Source organism: Alligator mississippiensis, chromosome 1 (assembly GCF_030867095.1).
Source record: "Alligator mississippiensis isolate rAllMis1 chromosome 1, rAllMis1, whole genome shotgun sequence".
Lineage (NCBI taxonomy): Eukaryota > Metazoa > Chordata > Crocodylia > Alligatoridae > Alligator > Alligator mississippiensis.
The window spans coordinates 231,140,022-231,158,823 of record NC_081824.1 but is presented as its reverse complement, the minus strand read 5'-3'; positions in this window follow the sequence as shown (position 1 = coordinate 231,158,823).

Here is an 18,802-nt window from a genome sequence, read left to right as displayed (position 1 = left end):
CTACCTCTCCTCCCCCGGCCCCAGCTGCCTCCCAGCCCCAGCCTTGGACTAGGGGGAGGCAGCACCAACCGGCAATGCTTCCCGCTGTGCTGCCCACACCACTTCTGCAAAGCAGTGTTGGAACCCGGCACAGCAGGGCACGCACAAAGCTGCCTGCTGCAAGCTCCCCACTGCCCGGCCACACTTCCCTTGTGCGAACGGGAGCAGCGTGGGCAGCCCGAGGCTGGGGCTGGGGCAGAGAGGCAGTAGATGTTTGCAGCTGGCCCAGGTTCTGGGTAGCTGAGAATAGCCATGGAGCCTGGGCTGCTTGCAACAGGGCTTCCATGGGAGCAGCCCGGGCTCCGTGGCTATCTGCAGCTACCCAGAGCCGGGGCCGGCTGCAGGGAGGCTACAAACAGCTGCTGCCGCCCCGGCCCCGGCCGCGGCCCCAGCCCCAGCTGTCTCCTGGCCCCCGGCTCCAGAAAAGCAGGAGGTGCCGGTACTGCGCCTGTTGGGGCCGGGGAGGCAGCAGCTCCGGACTGCAGCTAGCCCTGGCTCTGGGTAGCTGCTGATAGCCACAGAGCCTAGGCTGCTCCCAGCAGGGCTTGCAGTGTCCCAGCTGCCTGCTGGGAGCAGCCAGGGCTCCCGGCCGGCAACAGCTCCCCGGAGCTGGGGCTGGCTGCAGCCAGGAGGCTGCAAACAGCCGCTGCCTCCCTGGCCCCAATGCCTGCCAAGGAAAATGGCCTCGTGAGCCATGCTCGGCACACGTGCCGGGGGTTGCCAACCCCTGCCCTAGACTGAACTCCCTCTGCTCTCTTTCCCTCCTCCCATTCTGAAAACCACAACAGGCTGGGAGCTCCACAGACACAAGTTACTTAAGACACTACATTTTTAAACATCTGAATCTGATGCCTCATGCAATGTGGGGTCAAATTTTCAGCTGAATGGCCATTTTTTAAGCTTTCTGCAGCTGTGCACTTGTGTTTGGTCACAGCTATAAACTGCTTTCTGTGGCCAGATCAGGTGAAAGATGTCACATCTGTCTGCATCCATAAATAGGCACTGCTCCATGACAGCCAATGAATGGAGCAAAGCTGATGTAAACCAGCTAAGGATGTACAGTCATTGGGGAAAACGGATGGTGTAACTGCAAAGGTGTGTTTTGGACTGTAAAGTGAACTATAGCAGTCACAAGGCAGGTTTGTAGAAGCATGGAGGGACTGTATATACACACACACACACACACACACACACACACACACACACACACACACACTTTTGCCTAAAAAAAGAAAAAAAAGGATCTGTCTGGCTTCCCGTGTTTGCACCACTGTCTTGTATAATGCATAAATCTCCTAACCAACCCTAGTTGGAGTCTTTGAGCAGCAGCACAATACAATACACCAATCATTCCTAGAGAAGGTAGTTTTAACTGCTCCGTTTCCTGCTACTTCTCTTTGGAAGGAGACAGGAATTTGGGCCTTAATTTCCATAGCCATCAATCCATGTAAGGCTAGAGTATCTGGAATTTGTGTGAGTCTTGTGTGAACAGGCTGACTCAGACCAGCCGCAGCTCAGAAGGGATGTACATTGGATGAGGGATCCAAAGGAAACAGTCCTAGTTTTAAATTAGGATCTTATCTGTGAGCTAGATTATCCATACTGAATTATATCATCAGGAGAGGTTGGAGTTAGCTGTTTACCAGCATGAGCAAAGGGATCAGTTTTCACCTGGATTCTGATACCATCACCCAACACCATTTTAACAAGTATGTGCCTTCCTAGCCTGAGAAAAGTATAACAAAGAAGTGTGTGGGGGAAACACACGGAGTGTGGGGTTCTCTCTGCACCGGTGGGCTGAATCTATATTATTTAAAATGGGTACAGCAAGCAAGCATATAATTTATGTGAGCTAATGTATTTTTAATATAATATCCTGCAATCTTTGCTCTATGGAGGGCTGCTAAAGTCACTTTTAAGTCTGGATCTCACTTATACAATATCAACAACAACTTAGTAGTGCTTTAGACTCTCACTTAGATTTGGGCCTCATAGTGCTAGAGCAGCGGTTCCCAACCTAGGGTCGCGACCCAAATCAGGGTTGTGGGGGGTTCTCAGGAGGGTCGCGAAGTGTCCAAGAAGAACACTTCCAGGTTTGCCACTGGTGCTTCCATGTGCGGTACTTCTGGGCTTACTGCCAAGCGTGGCACAGGTACGTGGAGGACCCCCACCCCCTCCAAAAAGGTTGGGAACCCCTGTGCTAGAGAGTGTATGAAGTATTCCCCATAGCAAACACCTTTACATCTTGATGACAAAGGATGGAAGTGGAACTAGCAGTAACACAAAGAGGTAAAGTGACGTATCCAAAGTCCACAGCGGATCAGTGTCAGAGCTAGGATCAGGGCCCAACTCCCATGTTGCCTGTCCTCAGTGAGATATGCTCTGTTTGAATTATTATTATTAATAATAATAATAATAATAATAATAATATTACTTACCCTTGGGAAATGTGCTCCAAATTTATCAAGCTGCCTCAAAATATTTTGGCTTGTTGGCCCATGTCTCTTTTCCACTGAAGCTCCTCCCATTGTTCATCGAATTTCCTTCTGTGGTGTTCAGTGATTACTCAGAACCTAAGGTTGTTGCCAGACCTCTGTATCTGTTTCGAACTGACTGTACCCACCAAAAACTTTACATATCCCCACCCTGTCTCTACATCTGGCATGCTTAGTACTTAAATCCACAGTCCCCAGAACTGCATTTCTTGCCAAGCACAAGTTTCCCGAATGGTCTAGAAGGAAAATGGGCATGGCTGAATATAAATTCAACCTGGTGGCCTTCTATGACCAGGTCACAAAATCCTTGGATGCAGGTGTTGCGGTGCACATAGTCTTTCTGGACTTTAGGAAGGCCTTCGACACTCTCTTTCACCCCATTCTCATTAAAAAATTAGGCAACTGTGGTGTTGATGCCTACACAGTCAGACGGGTTGCAAATTGGTTGGAGGGCCGCACCCAGAGAGTGATGGTGGACGGGTCTTTTTCAACCTGGAGGGACCTGGGCAGTGGGGTCCCCCAGGGCTCGGTCCTTGGGCCTGCACTGTTCAACATCTTCATCAGAGACTTGGACGAGGGGGTGAAAAGCACCTTGTTCAAATTCGCGGCTGACACTAAGATGTGGGGAGAAGTGGGCACACTGGAGGAGAGGGACAGGCTGCAACTAGATCTGGACAGGTTACAGGGGTGGGTGGATGAGAACAGGATGGGTTTCAATACTGACAAATGCAAGGTACTGCACGTGGGGAGGAAAAACCAGCAGCACACCTATAGGCTGGGGAACTCCCTTCTCATCAGCACAGAGGCAGAAAAGGATCTTGGAGTCATTATTGATTCCAAGATGAACATGGGCCACCAATGTGAGGATGCGGTCAGGAAGGCTAACCACACCTTGTCATGCATCCACAGATGCATCACGAGCAGGTCCAAGGAGGTGATCATCCCCCTCTATGCGACACTGGTCAGGCTGCAGTTGGAGTACTGTGTCCAGTTCTGGGTGCCGCACTTCAGGAGGGATGCGGCCAGCATCAAGAGGGTCCAGAGGACAGCCACTCACATGGTCAGGGGGCAGCAGGGCAGGCCCTATGAGTGGAGGCTACAGGACCTGAACCTGTTCATCCTCCACAAGAGAAGGCTGAGGGGGGATCTGGTAGCCATCTACAAACTAGCCAAGGGGGCTAGCAGGCAATGGGAGAATCCCTGTTTCCCCAAGCACTACCGGGAGTAACAAGGAATAACGGCCATAAGTTGACTGAGAGTAGGTTCAGGCTAGACATCAGGAGGCGCTACTTCACAGTCAGGGCGGCTAGGATCTGGGACCAACTTTCAAGGGCAGTGGTGCTCGCTCCTACCCTGGGGATCTTCAAAAGGAGGCTAGATAGACACCTTGCTGGGGTCGTTTGACCCCAGCATTCTTTCCTGCCCATGGCAGGGGGGTGGACTTGATGATCTGCTCAGGTCCCTTCTGTCCCTACCAACTATGAAACTATGAAATTCCTCACTATAGGGCTGTGCTGGATAGGGAAGAAGCACTATCTTGGAACCATGGTGGGGTGTCTATGCTACATGCTGCTTACCAGCTTGTAGCTCAGAGCCTGAGCTCATTGATCCATAGGTTGAGATTGTGGGTATCAAGTTGTGGCTTACTGGTTGGAGGTACACCTGGTGGCATATTTGTCTGTGCAGCAGAGAGCCAGGCCAAAAGACTCTAGTTGCACTGAAAGGAGTATACTTCCTTGCTGTATCTTTTCAGTATAGCTTGTATTGCACCCACCGTAGCTACTGCCCAGAAGGGTGACACTGTGACCACAACCACCCTAACATTAGCTCCTAACTAACAGCACTAGTGTCTCCTCTTGCTGTGCCTCTCTGTGTTTGACTTGGTGGTGGGATAGACAGTGAGAGAGTTTATGTTTCACCCCTGCCCAGACAGCGCATCTTGAAACCTGGGGACCAAGCAGCTCTGGCTAGAATTGCCTTTATTATGTCAACTGCTGCCAGCAATTTATGGATTATACCACTATCATTTTGGCCCACAGGCCTTGATCACCGTTGTGTTTTATGATATTTGCAGATAAAACACACCTTAAAATGTATTAACTGCCGCATATTCCCAGCATGGCAGTCGCAGTATCTGCCTTTCTCTTTCGATCTATGGGAAAGGTTACAAGAAATGAATGCCAATATGATTACAAAGCTTTCTGTTTCTACAACTTCCCCATGCTATCAGACTCAAACTTTGGCCCCAACCTGAGCTACAATCTTCTATAGTTCTTTAGATTGGCAGAAGCTTCAGAAATGTGTTGGGTTATATTTATGTAAGTCAGGTTTGGTTTTGTTTGGTGCTCCGCCACCAAACTGAGAGTCTTGTTCAGCTGCATGTAAGCCTCATGATTATAAAACTAACTAGGAAGAGTTACTTTCTGACTTTCCAGAAAGTACCGGTTTCCTGCTTCTCACCTTAATCAGGAAGTGCAAGGGCAAATTTACATGAAAAGGGACTGTTTTACAAGCTGGTTTATTGAGCTATTTTTCCTTCCCTAGAACAAGAGAAGTTTTAAAGCTTTTCTCAGAAAAAAAGAAGTTTACCTTTCTTGCTTTTTTTAATTTTAGAAATATTGGAAATGTTTTTTGAATCTTCCCTTTTAAAATAGAATAGAAGGCAGGGCAAAGTGGCACCTTAGGGTGCTAACAGATGTTCATTTAAAGGTGTGTTGGGAACTGACCCTCTCTCCCAACAATTATGCTACATGTGCATGGCAGGATGTGTGATTTTTTGGGATCAGATCACAATCACAACCTATTTAGTAATACGGGGGTAGCCTGGGATCATGATCCCAGGCTTCCCTTTCACCAGCAAGTTAAAAGCCTGGTGCCTGATTCTCAGAGGGCTCTGGCACTGCACTGGGACTCAAACTAGCCTTGGTGTGGTCTTGGAAGCCAGCCAATAATCCATTGTTTGTCAGCTGGATCAGGACCACACTGGGACTCAGACTGGTCCCAGCATGATCCCCAGCACTGGCTGATAATCTGCTGATCATCAGCTGGATCAGGATCACACCAGGGCATAAACCATCCCAGATGCAGTCCCCTAATCTGACTGATAATCAGCTATTGTTAACCAGCAGAGATTGCACCAGTGCTGAATGGAGACTCAGATGAAATCCTAATCCTGACACACATTTGATTTAAGGCATGATGGAAACCAGACACAAAAATATTACCCATTTTTATGTAATATTTTTGTGGCTGCTTACCCTTTTTGGGTTAACATTAATTCCCCCAGTGTATGGCTGGGTTACTATTTAAGACACGATAAACAGATTGATTGTGTCTTAAGTGTAATGTCTGCCAGGGACCTTAGAGACTAACTTGTTCAGAAATGTGTAAGCTTTCATAGGCAGAAGCCTACTTTGTCAGATGCTATGAATGGACTAAAGTGAACTAGTTAGACTGCATTAAACTACTGTGTGGATGCTCTCATTCAAAATGAAAGTGGTGACACTAAATCAGAATTAAGGGATGAATTGAACATAAGTAAATTATGGCTACTTTAGTTTGTCCGTAGAGGAAGCTAATCCAATTTGACTAAGCTACTTTAAATCAATGCCTTTAGTTATTCTGGATACATTTTGGCTGAAACAAGCCTCAGAGATGTAACGTGCTAAGCTTTCTCAGTTCCTAATTGAAGGGTTGATGTACTGAATCTTTAACATAGATAGCCCTTTTCTTATGTGTTTCTCAGTTGTTTGAGTTAAGAATGTGCTAGCAAAAACAGCAACTACCGTGAAAGTCTGAATAAAAAGGTTCCTCTTCTCTCAGCCTGTCAGATTTGACTACTATGGTTTCTCTGCTGCCAAAATATATTCTACAATTATGGATAGACTCTTCTAGAAAAAACCCCCAAGTACAATAAATATTATGGTGAGAAAAAATATAAATTTCAGAATCTGTAATTCTGTTTGTAAATAACCACAATAGCAGCAATCACCATCATCATATAAATAGCCGTACCAAGTTGACTAGAGCCTGATGATCCAGCCAACTTTCTATCCACCTTACAGTTCATTCATCCAACCAATAACTTCCTTAGCTTGTTTGCAAGACTTCTGTGGGAGATCATATCAAAAGCCTTGCTAAAGTCAAGGTATATCACATCCACTACTTTTCCTGCATCAACAGAGCCAGTCATCTCATCACAGAAGGCAATTAGGTTGGTCAGGCGTGACTTGCCCTTGGTGAATCCATGCTGACTGCTTCCACTCACCTTCTCCTCCAAGTGCTTAGAAATGGATTCCTTGACGACCTGCTCCATTTCTCTGGGGACTGAGGTGAAGCTGACTGGTCTGTAGTTCCCTGGATCCTCCTTCTTCCCTTTCTTAAAGATGGGCACTATATTTGCCTTTTTCCACTGTTATGCTATGCCATATGCTAGAATGTTAGAAAGAGTGGTTATAACAAGCAGGAAGAACCCTTCACTGTGGATAATTTTTTCTTTCATTTGATGAGAATGCCCATCTGAAAAGACAAGAAATGACTGACAATTAAGTTCAGTTATGACAGGAACTGAAGAAAATCTGGGCTATAAAAATAGATTTGTAACACCAGGTGTGTATAGTGTATTGGAATCTTATAATGGGTATCAAACCAGCACTGTGTACAATGAAAATATACTAGGCTCTAGTATTTTTTAGGCCTTTAGAAGGCAGCACAGATAAGCACTTCTAAAATACTGAGGAAAGTGTGTTCTCTCCAAGATCCATGATGATGGAAGGTAGCTTTATCATCATCTATACAGTCTTTACTATCATCATCATCATTATTATGTCATGCCTTTCAAAGTACTGTACAAGCCAATGAGATGCAACTAAGTGTGGAATGGAGATAGACATCTAGCCAGTAAATAGCATACTTCACAATAGTCTGAGGAGGGCAAATTTTGACTAAGGATTCTAGGGCAAATTTCTACTCGTACAGAAAGTGCTATGGGATGTTTAATAGCCACATAATAGAGCAGATAGGACCTTGGTTTTTAATGTTTTCTCTAACTGACTCACCTCTTCAGTAAATATATACACTTATATACACAAACACACATGCGTGTAAAGCTGAAAGACTGAGTCAAACTAATATATGATAGTAAATCACTAACTGTATTATATCATATATATTTATACATATTCACTCACTCCCCCCCCCCCCCCCAAGATCTGTGTGGTTCACACATGGGCAGGACATACATAAACTATATAAAACCCAAAGGTTGAGTGATCAAACAAGCAAATACAGTTGGGAACTCATTATTATTCATTCAGGAGCTCACATGGTTCTGGGGCTCATTGGTCTGGGACTCCACACTGAAAACTATTCCCATTGGGTCTCTTTGCAGTGGGGAAACAAGACCTGCGGTTGGCTCTTATCACCATAGTATATAAATATCTCATAAATAGTTGTGTATTGATCCTCATACACTCCTGTCAGGCAGGGCAGTGCTGTTATCCCCAAGTTACCAATGGAGAAGTAAGGCCCAGAGAATAGGAAGCTAGAGGCATAGACCTCTGGAAAGGACAGGGTTCTCCCACAATACATCATGAATGTTGAAGCACAAAGGAAGTCCATTTCTATGCAGAGAAAAGGTAACAGAAGGGCTGGGAAGTCCTCTTGGCTAAACAGGGAAATTACGGTCCTCTTATGAAAGAAGAAAGAGGTTTATAAACAATGGCAGCTTGGGGTGGGCCCCAAGGAGGACTATTCCACAATGGCCTGCATTTGCAGGGAACAGATAAAACAGGCTAAAGTGGCAACCAAACTTAAATTAGCAATGGGAAGCAAGGACAACAAGAAGTCCTTCTTTAGGTATGTAGGGAACAGGAGGTAAACAAATAGGAGTGTGGGGCCATTGGTCAACTCAGGAGAGCTGGTAACTGGCACCCAGGAGAAAGCTGAACTCCTGAATGACCACTTCGCCTCAGTCTTTGACTGAACCAAGGGGAAAACCACACCTGGTAGAGTGGAGGATGAGCACAGTAGGAATAATCGCCTTTCTACTATTGCCGTAGAATTAGTATATGAGCAATTAAAAAAATTAGACATATACAAGTCAGCAGGACAGGATGATCTTCATCTGAGAGTGCTGAGGGAGCTGGCCAAAGTCATTGTGGAGCCCCTGGCAAAACTCTTCCACAACTCGTGGTGCTCTAGAGAAGTCCCTAAGGACTGGAAGAGGGCCAATGTTGTGCCCATCCACAAGAAGGACCCAGGTAACTATAGGCCAATCAACCTAACTTCCATCCTAGGGAAAGTCCTAGGAAAGTTCATCAAGGAGTCTATCTGTGATAAGCTGGCAGAAGGTAAGATTCTGAATGACAGCCAGCATGGCTTCATTGTGGGCAGGTCTTGCCTTACCAACCTCATCTCCTTCTATGACCAGGTAACTTGCCACCTGGACATGAGAGAGCAGGTTGGCATTGTGTACCTTGACTTTCAAAAGAACTTTGGTCTAGGATCACATGATGTCCTTGTGAAAAAAATGGAGGATTGTGGGCTTAACTTCAAGACAGTCAGGTGGGTGAGAAACTGGCTGCAAGATACAACCCAGAGAGTCATAGTGAATGAAGAGATCTGTGTCATCTTGGTGAGAAGTGGGCAGCGGTGTCCTGCAGGGGTTGGTGCTCAGTCCAGTACTTTTCAACATCTTTATTAACAATTTGGATGTGGGGGTGAAGAGCTCACTGGCCAAGTTTGCAGATGATACCAAGTTACGGGGGAAGCGTGGTCACACTTGAAGATAGGCTGCAGATACAGGCAGACCTAGACAGGCTAGCAAGTTGGGCAGATCGGAACCTGATTATGTTCAACATCAGGAAATGTAAAGTGCTCCACCTCGGGACAAGCAACCCCCAATACATCTACAGGATTGGTGGCACCAAACTGACTAGCACCACATATGAAAGGGACCTGGAGGTAATAATAAACCACAGTATGCATATGTGGTGGCAGTGCGATGCTGTAGCCAGTAGGGCAAATAATACTCTGGCATGCATCAATCAATGCATCTCCAGCAAAGCCAAGGAGATGATTCTTTGGCTCTACTCAGCACTGGTGAGACTGTAGCTGGAGTACTGCATCCAGTTCTGGGCACCACACTTTAACAAAGTCGTGGACAAGCTTGAGACAGTCCAAAGAAGAGCCACCCGTAAGATCAGAGTCTTAAAAAGCAAGCCATACAAGGAAAGGCTGAAGGATCTGGGACTCTTCAGCCTGAGGAAAAGAAGGCTGAGAAGGGACCTGGTAGCAGCTTACCGCTACACTAGGAGAGTAGATCAAGGGCTTGGTGGGCAACTGGTCACCAGGGCACCCAAGGGGAAAACCAGGAGTAATGGCCACAAACTCCTGGAAGATCAATTCAGGCTCAACATTAGGAAAAACCTTTTCACAGTCAAGGTGCCCAGACTGTGGGATAAGTTCCCTCCAGAGGTGGTGCAATCACCTACCCTGGAAATCTTCAAGGGGAGACTAGACAGTCACCTTGCTGGGGTCACCTGACCCCGCTTATCTTTCCTCCTTGTTGTAGGGGGCTGGACCCGATGATCTTCCGAGGTCTCTTCCAGCCTTACAATCTATCAATATATGAAAGAGTCAGTTCCTAAAGCAGCTCCATTCTTGAGAGGCACCAAGAATCCCAGACTATGTCCTCCAACAGTGTCATTGCCAAAACACCTAAACTGTCCCACCAGTACTAGCATGTCCAGGTTTGTGGTTCTGCAGTGTGGGTGCACCAGTGCTAGGCTGTGGATACACACTGCAGCACAGGCATACCCTTAGCAATTTCCCTAAGGTCACACATAGAGGCTGAGAATCTGGCAGAGTTCTCTAGGGTCACAATCTAGTGCCCTGCCTACAAACTCATCCTTTCCTCCACGTCTAATTCTTAGGAAATCTGTTATAGCAGAGACCCATTAAAGTCCTGTGTTATGCAGTAAGCAACTTTCATTTTGGTACTCAGACATGTAGTCTTACTGCACACATTAGATCCCACAACACATCTCAGACAAGACTTGACCAATCAGACCAACACGGGTTCTGAAATACCCTGAAAGTTCATTTGCTCATTCATTTCTGTCTGCTGACTTGTCACGATATCATGTTCTCTTGGCTTTTGGCCCTTTGTATGACTCATCATGGTCTTGAATATTGGGGCCACACCCTCAGCTGGTATAAACTGAGTGGGGTGTATAGCCCCACAGATGCCAACAGACCTTATACTGATTGGGTGTGTCTACACGTTGCTGTATGGCAATGTTGCCACAGCACAGTATAGGTGGCTACTGTGCTGCGCCCATGGTGTATGGGTAGATTTCACTGCTACATCAACGTAACGGTGTGCTATATTGGGCGAGTGCGCCACTATGGTGATGTGGCTGGTGATCATGTGCAGACCCGCATGATGGCTACATCGCCATAATATGCTGTACGGCAACATAGCATGTTGCTATGTCTCCGCAGGGTGACATGTAGATGCACCCATTAACATCAGATATTTAGCACTGTCTCTCTCCCAGGTTCTAGGAATTATATCAGACAGATGACTACCCATATGACTAAAAACTAATAAACACACCAATGTGAACATAAGTGTTATTATTCCTGTTATCAGCCAAGCAAATTTTGTACACAAACACACATACATGTAAGGCATTTCCCCATTTGTTCAATAGACAGTATAACTGAAAATGGAGCCTAGCCTCCAAGAATGAGACTACTTGTTTTGCTAGTATTAAAATCTGGTGACTTTCTCTGTCAGAAGGTATAGTGCCCAAACCATATGCAAGCAAGGATTTGAATGTTGGCAGAAGGGGTCCCCGCTTTGTGTCAGAGATGCTCCCCTTGTGAAAATCTTTCCTACATTTTTCCAGCCTTTGGAAACACTACATATGGTACATGCTCAGCAAAGACTGAGACCAGCTGGAACCGGAGAAGGAAATGGAATTGATTAGGAGCTATGGGGGAAGGGAGATTCAGCTCAGATAAAGAGGTGGAGAGGGAAACTGGCACTTATTGGAACAAGAGGCTTAGGGGCTTGGGATAGACACAGAAATTGGACAAGAAGACAAGGAAGGAGATGGAGACTGGAAGTCAGTGGGACAAAGAAACATGCATGGGGAGTGATCTGAATGCCTTGTGGGGGATGGGACCAGAGAAACGGACTGAAGGAGAGGCTAGGAACTGGGACTGTCTGGGTAAGGGGACAGAGGATAAAGAGCTTTAGGGGATGTTGGGGGGTATCTGGAATGACAGGGAAAGTCAATTGGAGCTCAGGATGCGGGGGTAGAGACTGAGGCTGGGAGTCCAGAGTGGGGAATTAATGCTGGGCTAGGAGCCTGGAACCAGGAGCCAAAATGGGGAAGAGATTGGAATGGAACAAAGATGGGTTCAACGGGATAGGGTGGAACAGCTGGGCTTGGAGCGAACAGGCAAAAGGGTCTGTGACCATTATAGCTTACTCCCCTCCAAAGTCTGAAGTGGGACCTGCATTCCTCTGCTGTAACAAATCTGTGTGAAACTCACTAGCAATGTAGTCCAGTCCCTCTAATACTGGTTCACATGCAGGCTAACAGCCTAGTACTGCTATCAGGTACTCTGATAACTCAAATGGTGCTAGCCCTGCTGATGAACTACATGAAAGAGTCAAAGTGACAGCACAGGAAGGAATTTCTTATTTTTAGTTTCCTTTTGAAAAAAATGAGGAAATTACATCAAAAATCTAAAAAAGACAACATTATTAAGACTACAGTATCAAATTGCCTGTACCTTTAATATGTTCTCTTCGGGCTTATGCATTATGATCCAGTTTCTAAATGCTGGATTAATTCCTATTTTTCCCACCAGACTTTTGCTTTTTTTTCTGTGTGCAAGATAGACCTGCCTTGAGGATGCATTACAGCTGTGTAGTGAAGGAGGTATGACCTCTAGCCCATTTGGTGTAGAGGGTGGAAGGTGAATGAGGCAGGGGACTGCAAGAATAGAAGGAGGGTCTCCTGCTTCAGGCAGCTGATTGTTTCCTTGGGGAATGGATGCTATCCCGACCTCTGTCCTGTGTGATGCTGGCTAAGTCAATTAAGCCAGTTTTTTTCAGAAGTGGATACTTGTTCTCTAGCTGTAAAATGTGGATGTTACCACCCCATCCTGCCATGGCTGTTGTGACATTAATTTACATTTGTCAGTCATTCAGCTACTCTAGGGATAGGTACCTTGAAAAAGTTCATGAGGGAATAGGTAACTGTGTTCAGAGCACAGTTTAAATTGTCTGGAGTGCCTTAGGTCTAGGATCACACATTAAACAATGAGGATAAGCAAACCATAGAATAGCAGCATTCTTCAGGTGTTTGTCCTATGCAATCTGAATTTTTGGTGCACAAAAGGTTTCAAATATCAACATAGAGCTGAGTGTCTCAAGAAAGCAAGATTTGCTCCGAATTCCAAGAAAGTCTCTTTTTTCCTTCTTTTCAGCATTTTTTCTGCTATTGTGAGTGCAAACAGTTATAATCAGGCCAAGACTTTTGGAATATGTTGTGTCATAAAGACAAGCAGCATTAGATTCACTGGCCAAACCATACAGATCTTTTTGTCCCTTACTGAAATGTAATAATGAAATTCAGCCTACTGTATGGGTGATTTTAAGTGGCAAATGGAGCTTTTCTACCCTAATGAATCAATGTTTCTAGTCTTGTAAGGGGGACAGTTCAATCTAATCCAATTTGTGTGGTAATTCTCTACAATCTGAGGTAATCGGTACTGTTTTTAAAGGGAGGGAGCCTGGCAACCTAGTGAGTCATGAAAAGGTACAAAGTTGTGCTTTGGTGGCTTTACCTGCCTGGGTACTCCCTGACAACTCAGCTGTTTTACAATTCCACTTGGCTGGGTTTTTTTAATATATACTGGTATATATATTTTCTGCTTACTGTTGATACATAAAGACTCACATAAACAGGGAAAAGAACAAAATTAAATGATATACCTGGTGCTGTTGGATCCATAGAGTGAAAACAAAACCTGTGCTGCAGAGATCATGACTGTTTTCTCCCTCTTCTTTCCGGAGTTATCCTGGATTATGAAGCAGTGGGGCAACAACTTCAGACAGAAGGGACTTAAATTGATGGTGTCCTTTTAAGGAGTCTTGCTTTTCAGGCAGATAGTGTTTGTATTAGCGTGGGCTCATTATAATCTGTTCCTTATTGTGTGTTTCCAGAGCATAATGTTGTAAGGAGAGGCTATTTGTCAGGGATTATGGGCACAGCTCCGCCTTGGAAGGGTTCAGGGGAACAATCCAATTTGGACATGGATTACCTGGTAGCCTGTCCCAGCTCTGTCAGGCAACTCCTCCAATACAGTCCCTGATGCTAAGGTTGTAGAGATGGAGGAACCTGACCGAACTCCATGGGGTCAGGGGGAGCGTCTCCATGGTCTGCAGGAGACTTAATGTGGATCAGTTTTCAAACACCCTTGTTACTTGGTGGGTGGTCCAGGGGGAAAGAAGCAGCCTACCCCCTCCTAAACACCTCTTTGGTGATAGGCACTCATCATCAGACCCCTTAATCTTTCCCACATGCAATGGGAGCCCATCCCCTATTGACACTTGATCCTATTCCATCTCCAAACGCTCCTGCAGTCCTAGAGCTGATCCCCAGAGGTACCCACCCTCCTGTGCTGACCTTTCTCCCTCCAGTTCTGCTCATCTTCCTCGTTGTTGTGGCAACAGTGAGATTGTTGGGGGGAATGAGGCTGTGACATCATAGGTCCTGTCCTGTTCCCATGGCATCTTTAATGAACTTCTCCAGGGCCCATTTCTCCGTAGTTTCTGGAGCAGTTCATTTGAGAGTTTTTCTGGCATCTGATGTCCCCGCCTACTCCTCTTGGAGCTCCCTTGGGGTCAGGCAATAGCCAAGAGACTAGGCCACCTCCTCTCCCAGCAGCTCCCCCAGTAATGTATCTAGGATGAGGACAATCAGGGCCTGGGAGTTGCCCTGATTGTCCTTGCCCTAGGTACATTACTGCCCTCATGTGTCCTGCTGCCCCTAGGTATCTGACTTCTGTTACACCTCTGGGCTCCCCTTAGGGCTCTAAATCTGACAAAACTCAGTGGGGGAGCAGGGTCAAGATTTGCCTCCAACTTTCAAGGCAGGGTGGAGGGTACACCAGTACCGGGTCACTGACTCCTGAGGAGACATCTTGCAGGTATGGCCTCTCTCCACAGCCTGAGGTGTTTCCAACAGGGGACATTAATCCTGAGGTGTTTCATCCTGAGTGGAAATATTCCCACCCAATCCCCTTGCAGCCCTGGAGTGATTTATTCTCACATTTTGTGACAGAGAGAGGCCCAGGAGGGATGGGGAGGGCAGTCAGCAGTCATGGAGACAGAGACCACTGGAGATAGCAAAGCTTGTCCCACCCAGAGTTACTGGGAGGAAAAGGAGAGTGGCTGAGCCTGGTCTCCCCTGCAGAACGGGGCTTCCCCGAGGAGAAGTGGGGCACTGAGAAGAGATGGCACGAGCTATTGCCCAGACCTGAACAGCCCCAAACTTGCGGAGGGGGGATGTTAAATATGATTTGGAGTATCTCAACTTAGGGTCAGCTCCAGGATCAAGCCAGTAATTCAGTGACTGTGCCTCCTAAAGAAGACAGACTAGATTATTGCCCTGTTGCCATGAAACCCAGCATCTTCTGGACAGCACCACGGGCACCCAAGAAACCACAGATCCCAACCAGGACCCTAAACTGGAGGAGCTTATCTTGGATAGATATTTTCAATATACCAAACCCCAAGGCACACTCCATAGCAGAGACAGAAGAGGCAGTGCATCCAAAACAAACCCAACGGGGGCAGGGATGGGACTCCTTACAGTACACAACTTTGTTTTGTATAACCTTAGGGCTACCACCATGTTGGGCAGATGGGAGTGAGGTGCATCTCTTTTACTCACCCAGCATACTCAGGATGGCACCCGTGCTGGAGAATTCAAGCTCTGAACCGTATTTCTTTCTGACATCTAAAATCCCACAACCATTAGCCATAGGCACTGCCTGCCTTCCCAACTTCCTTCCCATGTTGCTTAATCCAGCTCTCTGTTTTCTGGTCAACGGTGTGGCCCCTTGTCAAAAGGCAGCACTCCAGATGATTTAAAACTAAACACACTGCTTGACCTTCATAAGGTACCTTTATAACAATGGCAAATACAGAAAGAGAAAAAGAAAGCAACCAGAAAAACATTTTGGTACAGAGTTTGATGGATTCCCGAGCTTTTAGCCACCTATGCACGTGTAGCAGGCTTACCTTTTCAGAGCTTGGGTTGAGTCCCAGGATTGAGGGTCTGCTGTTTGATTGGTGGAGTCCACCCACCAATCCAGAGGCAGCACAAGGGAAGTAATACTCTACCTTTTTCCAAAGGGAGGGGGCAAGGAGCAGCTGGACCTGAATTGGAACTGCACCAACCAGGTGCGGCGAACTTCGGGGGGAGGGGAGGGAGTCCCTGAAGAGTATAAAGAGACGGCCATCCTCAGGACCCTGCTTGAGCTTCAGTGGTGAGCAAATTGGTGCACAGGGATCAGGCTCTAGGAGCCGCTCGAGGCGGCGTGAGCCTGCAAACCCAGGAAATGGCTGGGCAGTTGGTGTGCAGATTGGCACACGGAGAGCTGGAGCCCTGGGAGCAGCTTGCAGCTGCTTGGGCCTCGCCTGATGCGCAGGTCGGAACACAGAGAACCGCCTTGAAAGCAGCTCGCGGCTGCTCACGTTAGCCCCAGCCCAAGGCCAAGTGACCAGAGCCCCACAGTGTGGCTCCACTTTTAACTAAAAGAGCCCCAGTGCCCAGAGCAGGGCCCGGGAAAGGGGAGAACCCGCAATATGAGACTGGGGAGTCAGAGCCAGCAAGGGCCTGGCTCCCAAGAGAGACAGAGAGCCCTGGGTGCCCAGTGCGGGGTGCCGGGCCATCAAGGAGAGCTGAAGGCACTGCTGGGGAGAGGCTCTTGCGGGATCGGCCACCAGGGGACGAGCCTTGACTTCTCCAGAGAGGAAACGTGAGTTACTGGAGAAGTGGGCCCTGCAGGGGGAGGCTGACATGGGTGAGGAGGGTCTGCCGCCTCCACATTCCAGGGCCCTAAAGGGGAGGGGCTTCAGGGAAACCCCTCGGGGAGGTGCTGAGTGCACTCCCTATTTTGAGGTTGTCGTATTAAGGGCTATATAGCTAGGGGTAATCTTTAAGGGGGTTTATATGGTTTATGTGTTTTATTGTCTCAATGTGTTTATTGGTATTGTTATTTGTGAAGGTTTAAAGAAATATTATGGTTAAATTACTTGGGTTATATAGGTTAATATCCCTATGTGTTAATTATGTTGTATAGGTTGTAAGTGATTTGGTTCATATTTGGTATTATATGTGAATTGTGGAATATTATATATAAAATTATATGTTAAGCCTTGTAAATATTCTGTTTTATATTAAGCATCTGTATTTATTCTTGTAATAAATTGAACATAGTTAAGTATTTGGTTTTGGCCTAGCCCTGTAGAGTGGGGAGGAAGCCGCTCTAGTAGCTGACCCACTCCTCAGCACCCTGCCTGACCACCACCACTGTCATCAGAGGACAGGGCACACCCCCGGGCGTACCCAGGTGTCACAGAGCACTCAGGGGCTCTGTGCCTGAAGAGGGGAAAACTGCTAGGGAAGGAGTCCTAGCAGTGACTAAGGAGCGCAGCTGGGGGTTGCCGGGGCAACCAGGGAAGGTCAGCTGACCAGGAGGGGGCAGGGCCTGGCCCTTATAAAGCCCAAGGAGCTGAGACCAGAGTCAGTTCCCTGCCAGCAACCAGAGAGGCAGGAGCTCTGGGAGCAAGGAGAAGCCTGACTGGAGGTACTGCGAGCAGCAGCTCCAAGATGCTGGAGCAATGTTGTTATAGCCAGACAGCTTATATTTTAAGTTGTAGCCAAGGGGCTGGAGTTTGTGTTTTGTTGATGTTATAAGACCGGTGGTTTGGGTGAGGCTATAAGGGGTTGGAGGAGGCCTCAGGGGGAACCCACAGCGGAGTGGGAGGACCCCGGCGCCCAGGTGGGCGTAGCATACTGGGTGTATAGACCCCAACCCCCAGAGAGGGGGAGCGCATTGTAGGGAGGCCCAAGTTGGGCACAGAAAGCCCCAGAAAGGAGGCAGCACTACGGGAAAGCCCAAGTGGGGCACGGCGAGCCCTAGAGAGGGGGGGTCGCATGATTGCGAAGCCCAAGTGGGGCCCGGCAAGCCCCAGATAGGGGGGCAGTATTCGAAGCCCAAGTTTGGGCACTGAGAGCCCCTGGTAGGGGGCTGCATTGTAGGGAGGCCCAAATTGGGCACCAGAGAGCCCCAGTAGGGGGGCAGCAAAGGAAAGAAGGCCCAGGGAGAATGGTAAGGGGCCACATAGTGGGAAGACAATGGTGATTACATTGGCAAGGCGTGGACTGCGGTGTAGGGGAGGAAAAGGAGCCGCAGATAGCGCCCCCTGGCGACGGGGCAGTAGAATGGCAGCCTCCCGCTAATTAACATCGACTAATTAATTAACATCAAGGCATGGCAGGCGAGAAGGCGGGTGGTTGCCTTAGAAACAGGTGGGCAGGTCACAGTTTGGCTCGGCTCCGAAACATTTACCTGTTACACTAGGCAACACATGTTATGAGGTAGCTTGCCCAAACCAAGGCTGTAGAGTCATTTAAAAATGCATAGAGAGGATAAGGCACCATTCTTTTATCCCTTGAGTTCAGAACAGTTACTACAAAGGCTACTTATTTTGTAGTTTGCTTTGTACTGATCTGAGGGTGTTAGGAAAGAGAACTTAAGGCAAAGATGGTGCTGCATTTTGGCATGCATGTTGCAAGGCAATACAGTCTTCTGGCAGCCACCTACATAAGTTGGCGGTTCCTTTTCACTCCTGCACCTCTTTCTACTCCTTCTCAGCCTGGATTGCCATAGCTATTTCCCAAGTCATCCAAATCCATCCTGCCAACACATGTGCATCAGCCTGTTTGTATGAATGCCTGTCAGGATTGCCACACACACGCCCAGCTGTGTTCCTTTCTTGCTGCCTTACGGCAGTTTGAAAATACTTGCTGTTTCACAAAAGCCAGAAGAATTTGGGGGATGGCAAGAGAGAAATCATGGGAGTGTACCAACTTGACCCCAAAACCCGTAATCCCAGTAGTTTCTAACAGGTGTCTCACAGCACGCCACAAAAGAAATCCCAGAATGTCTAG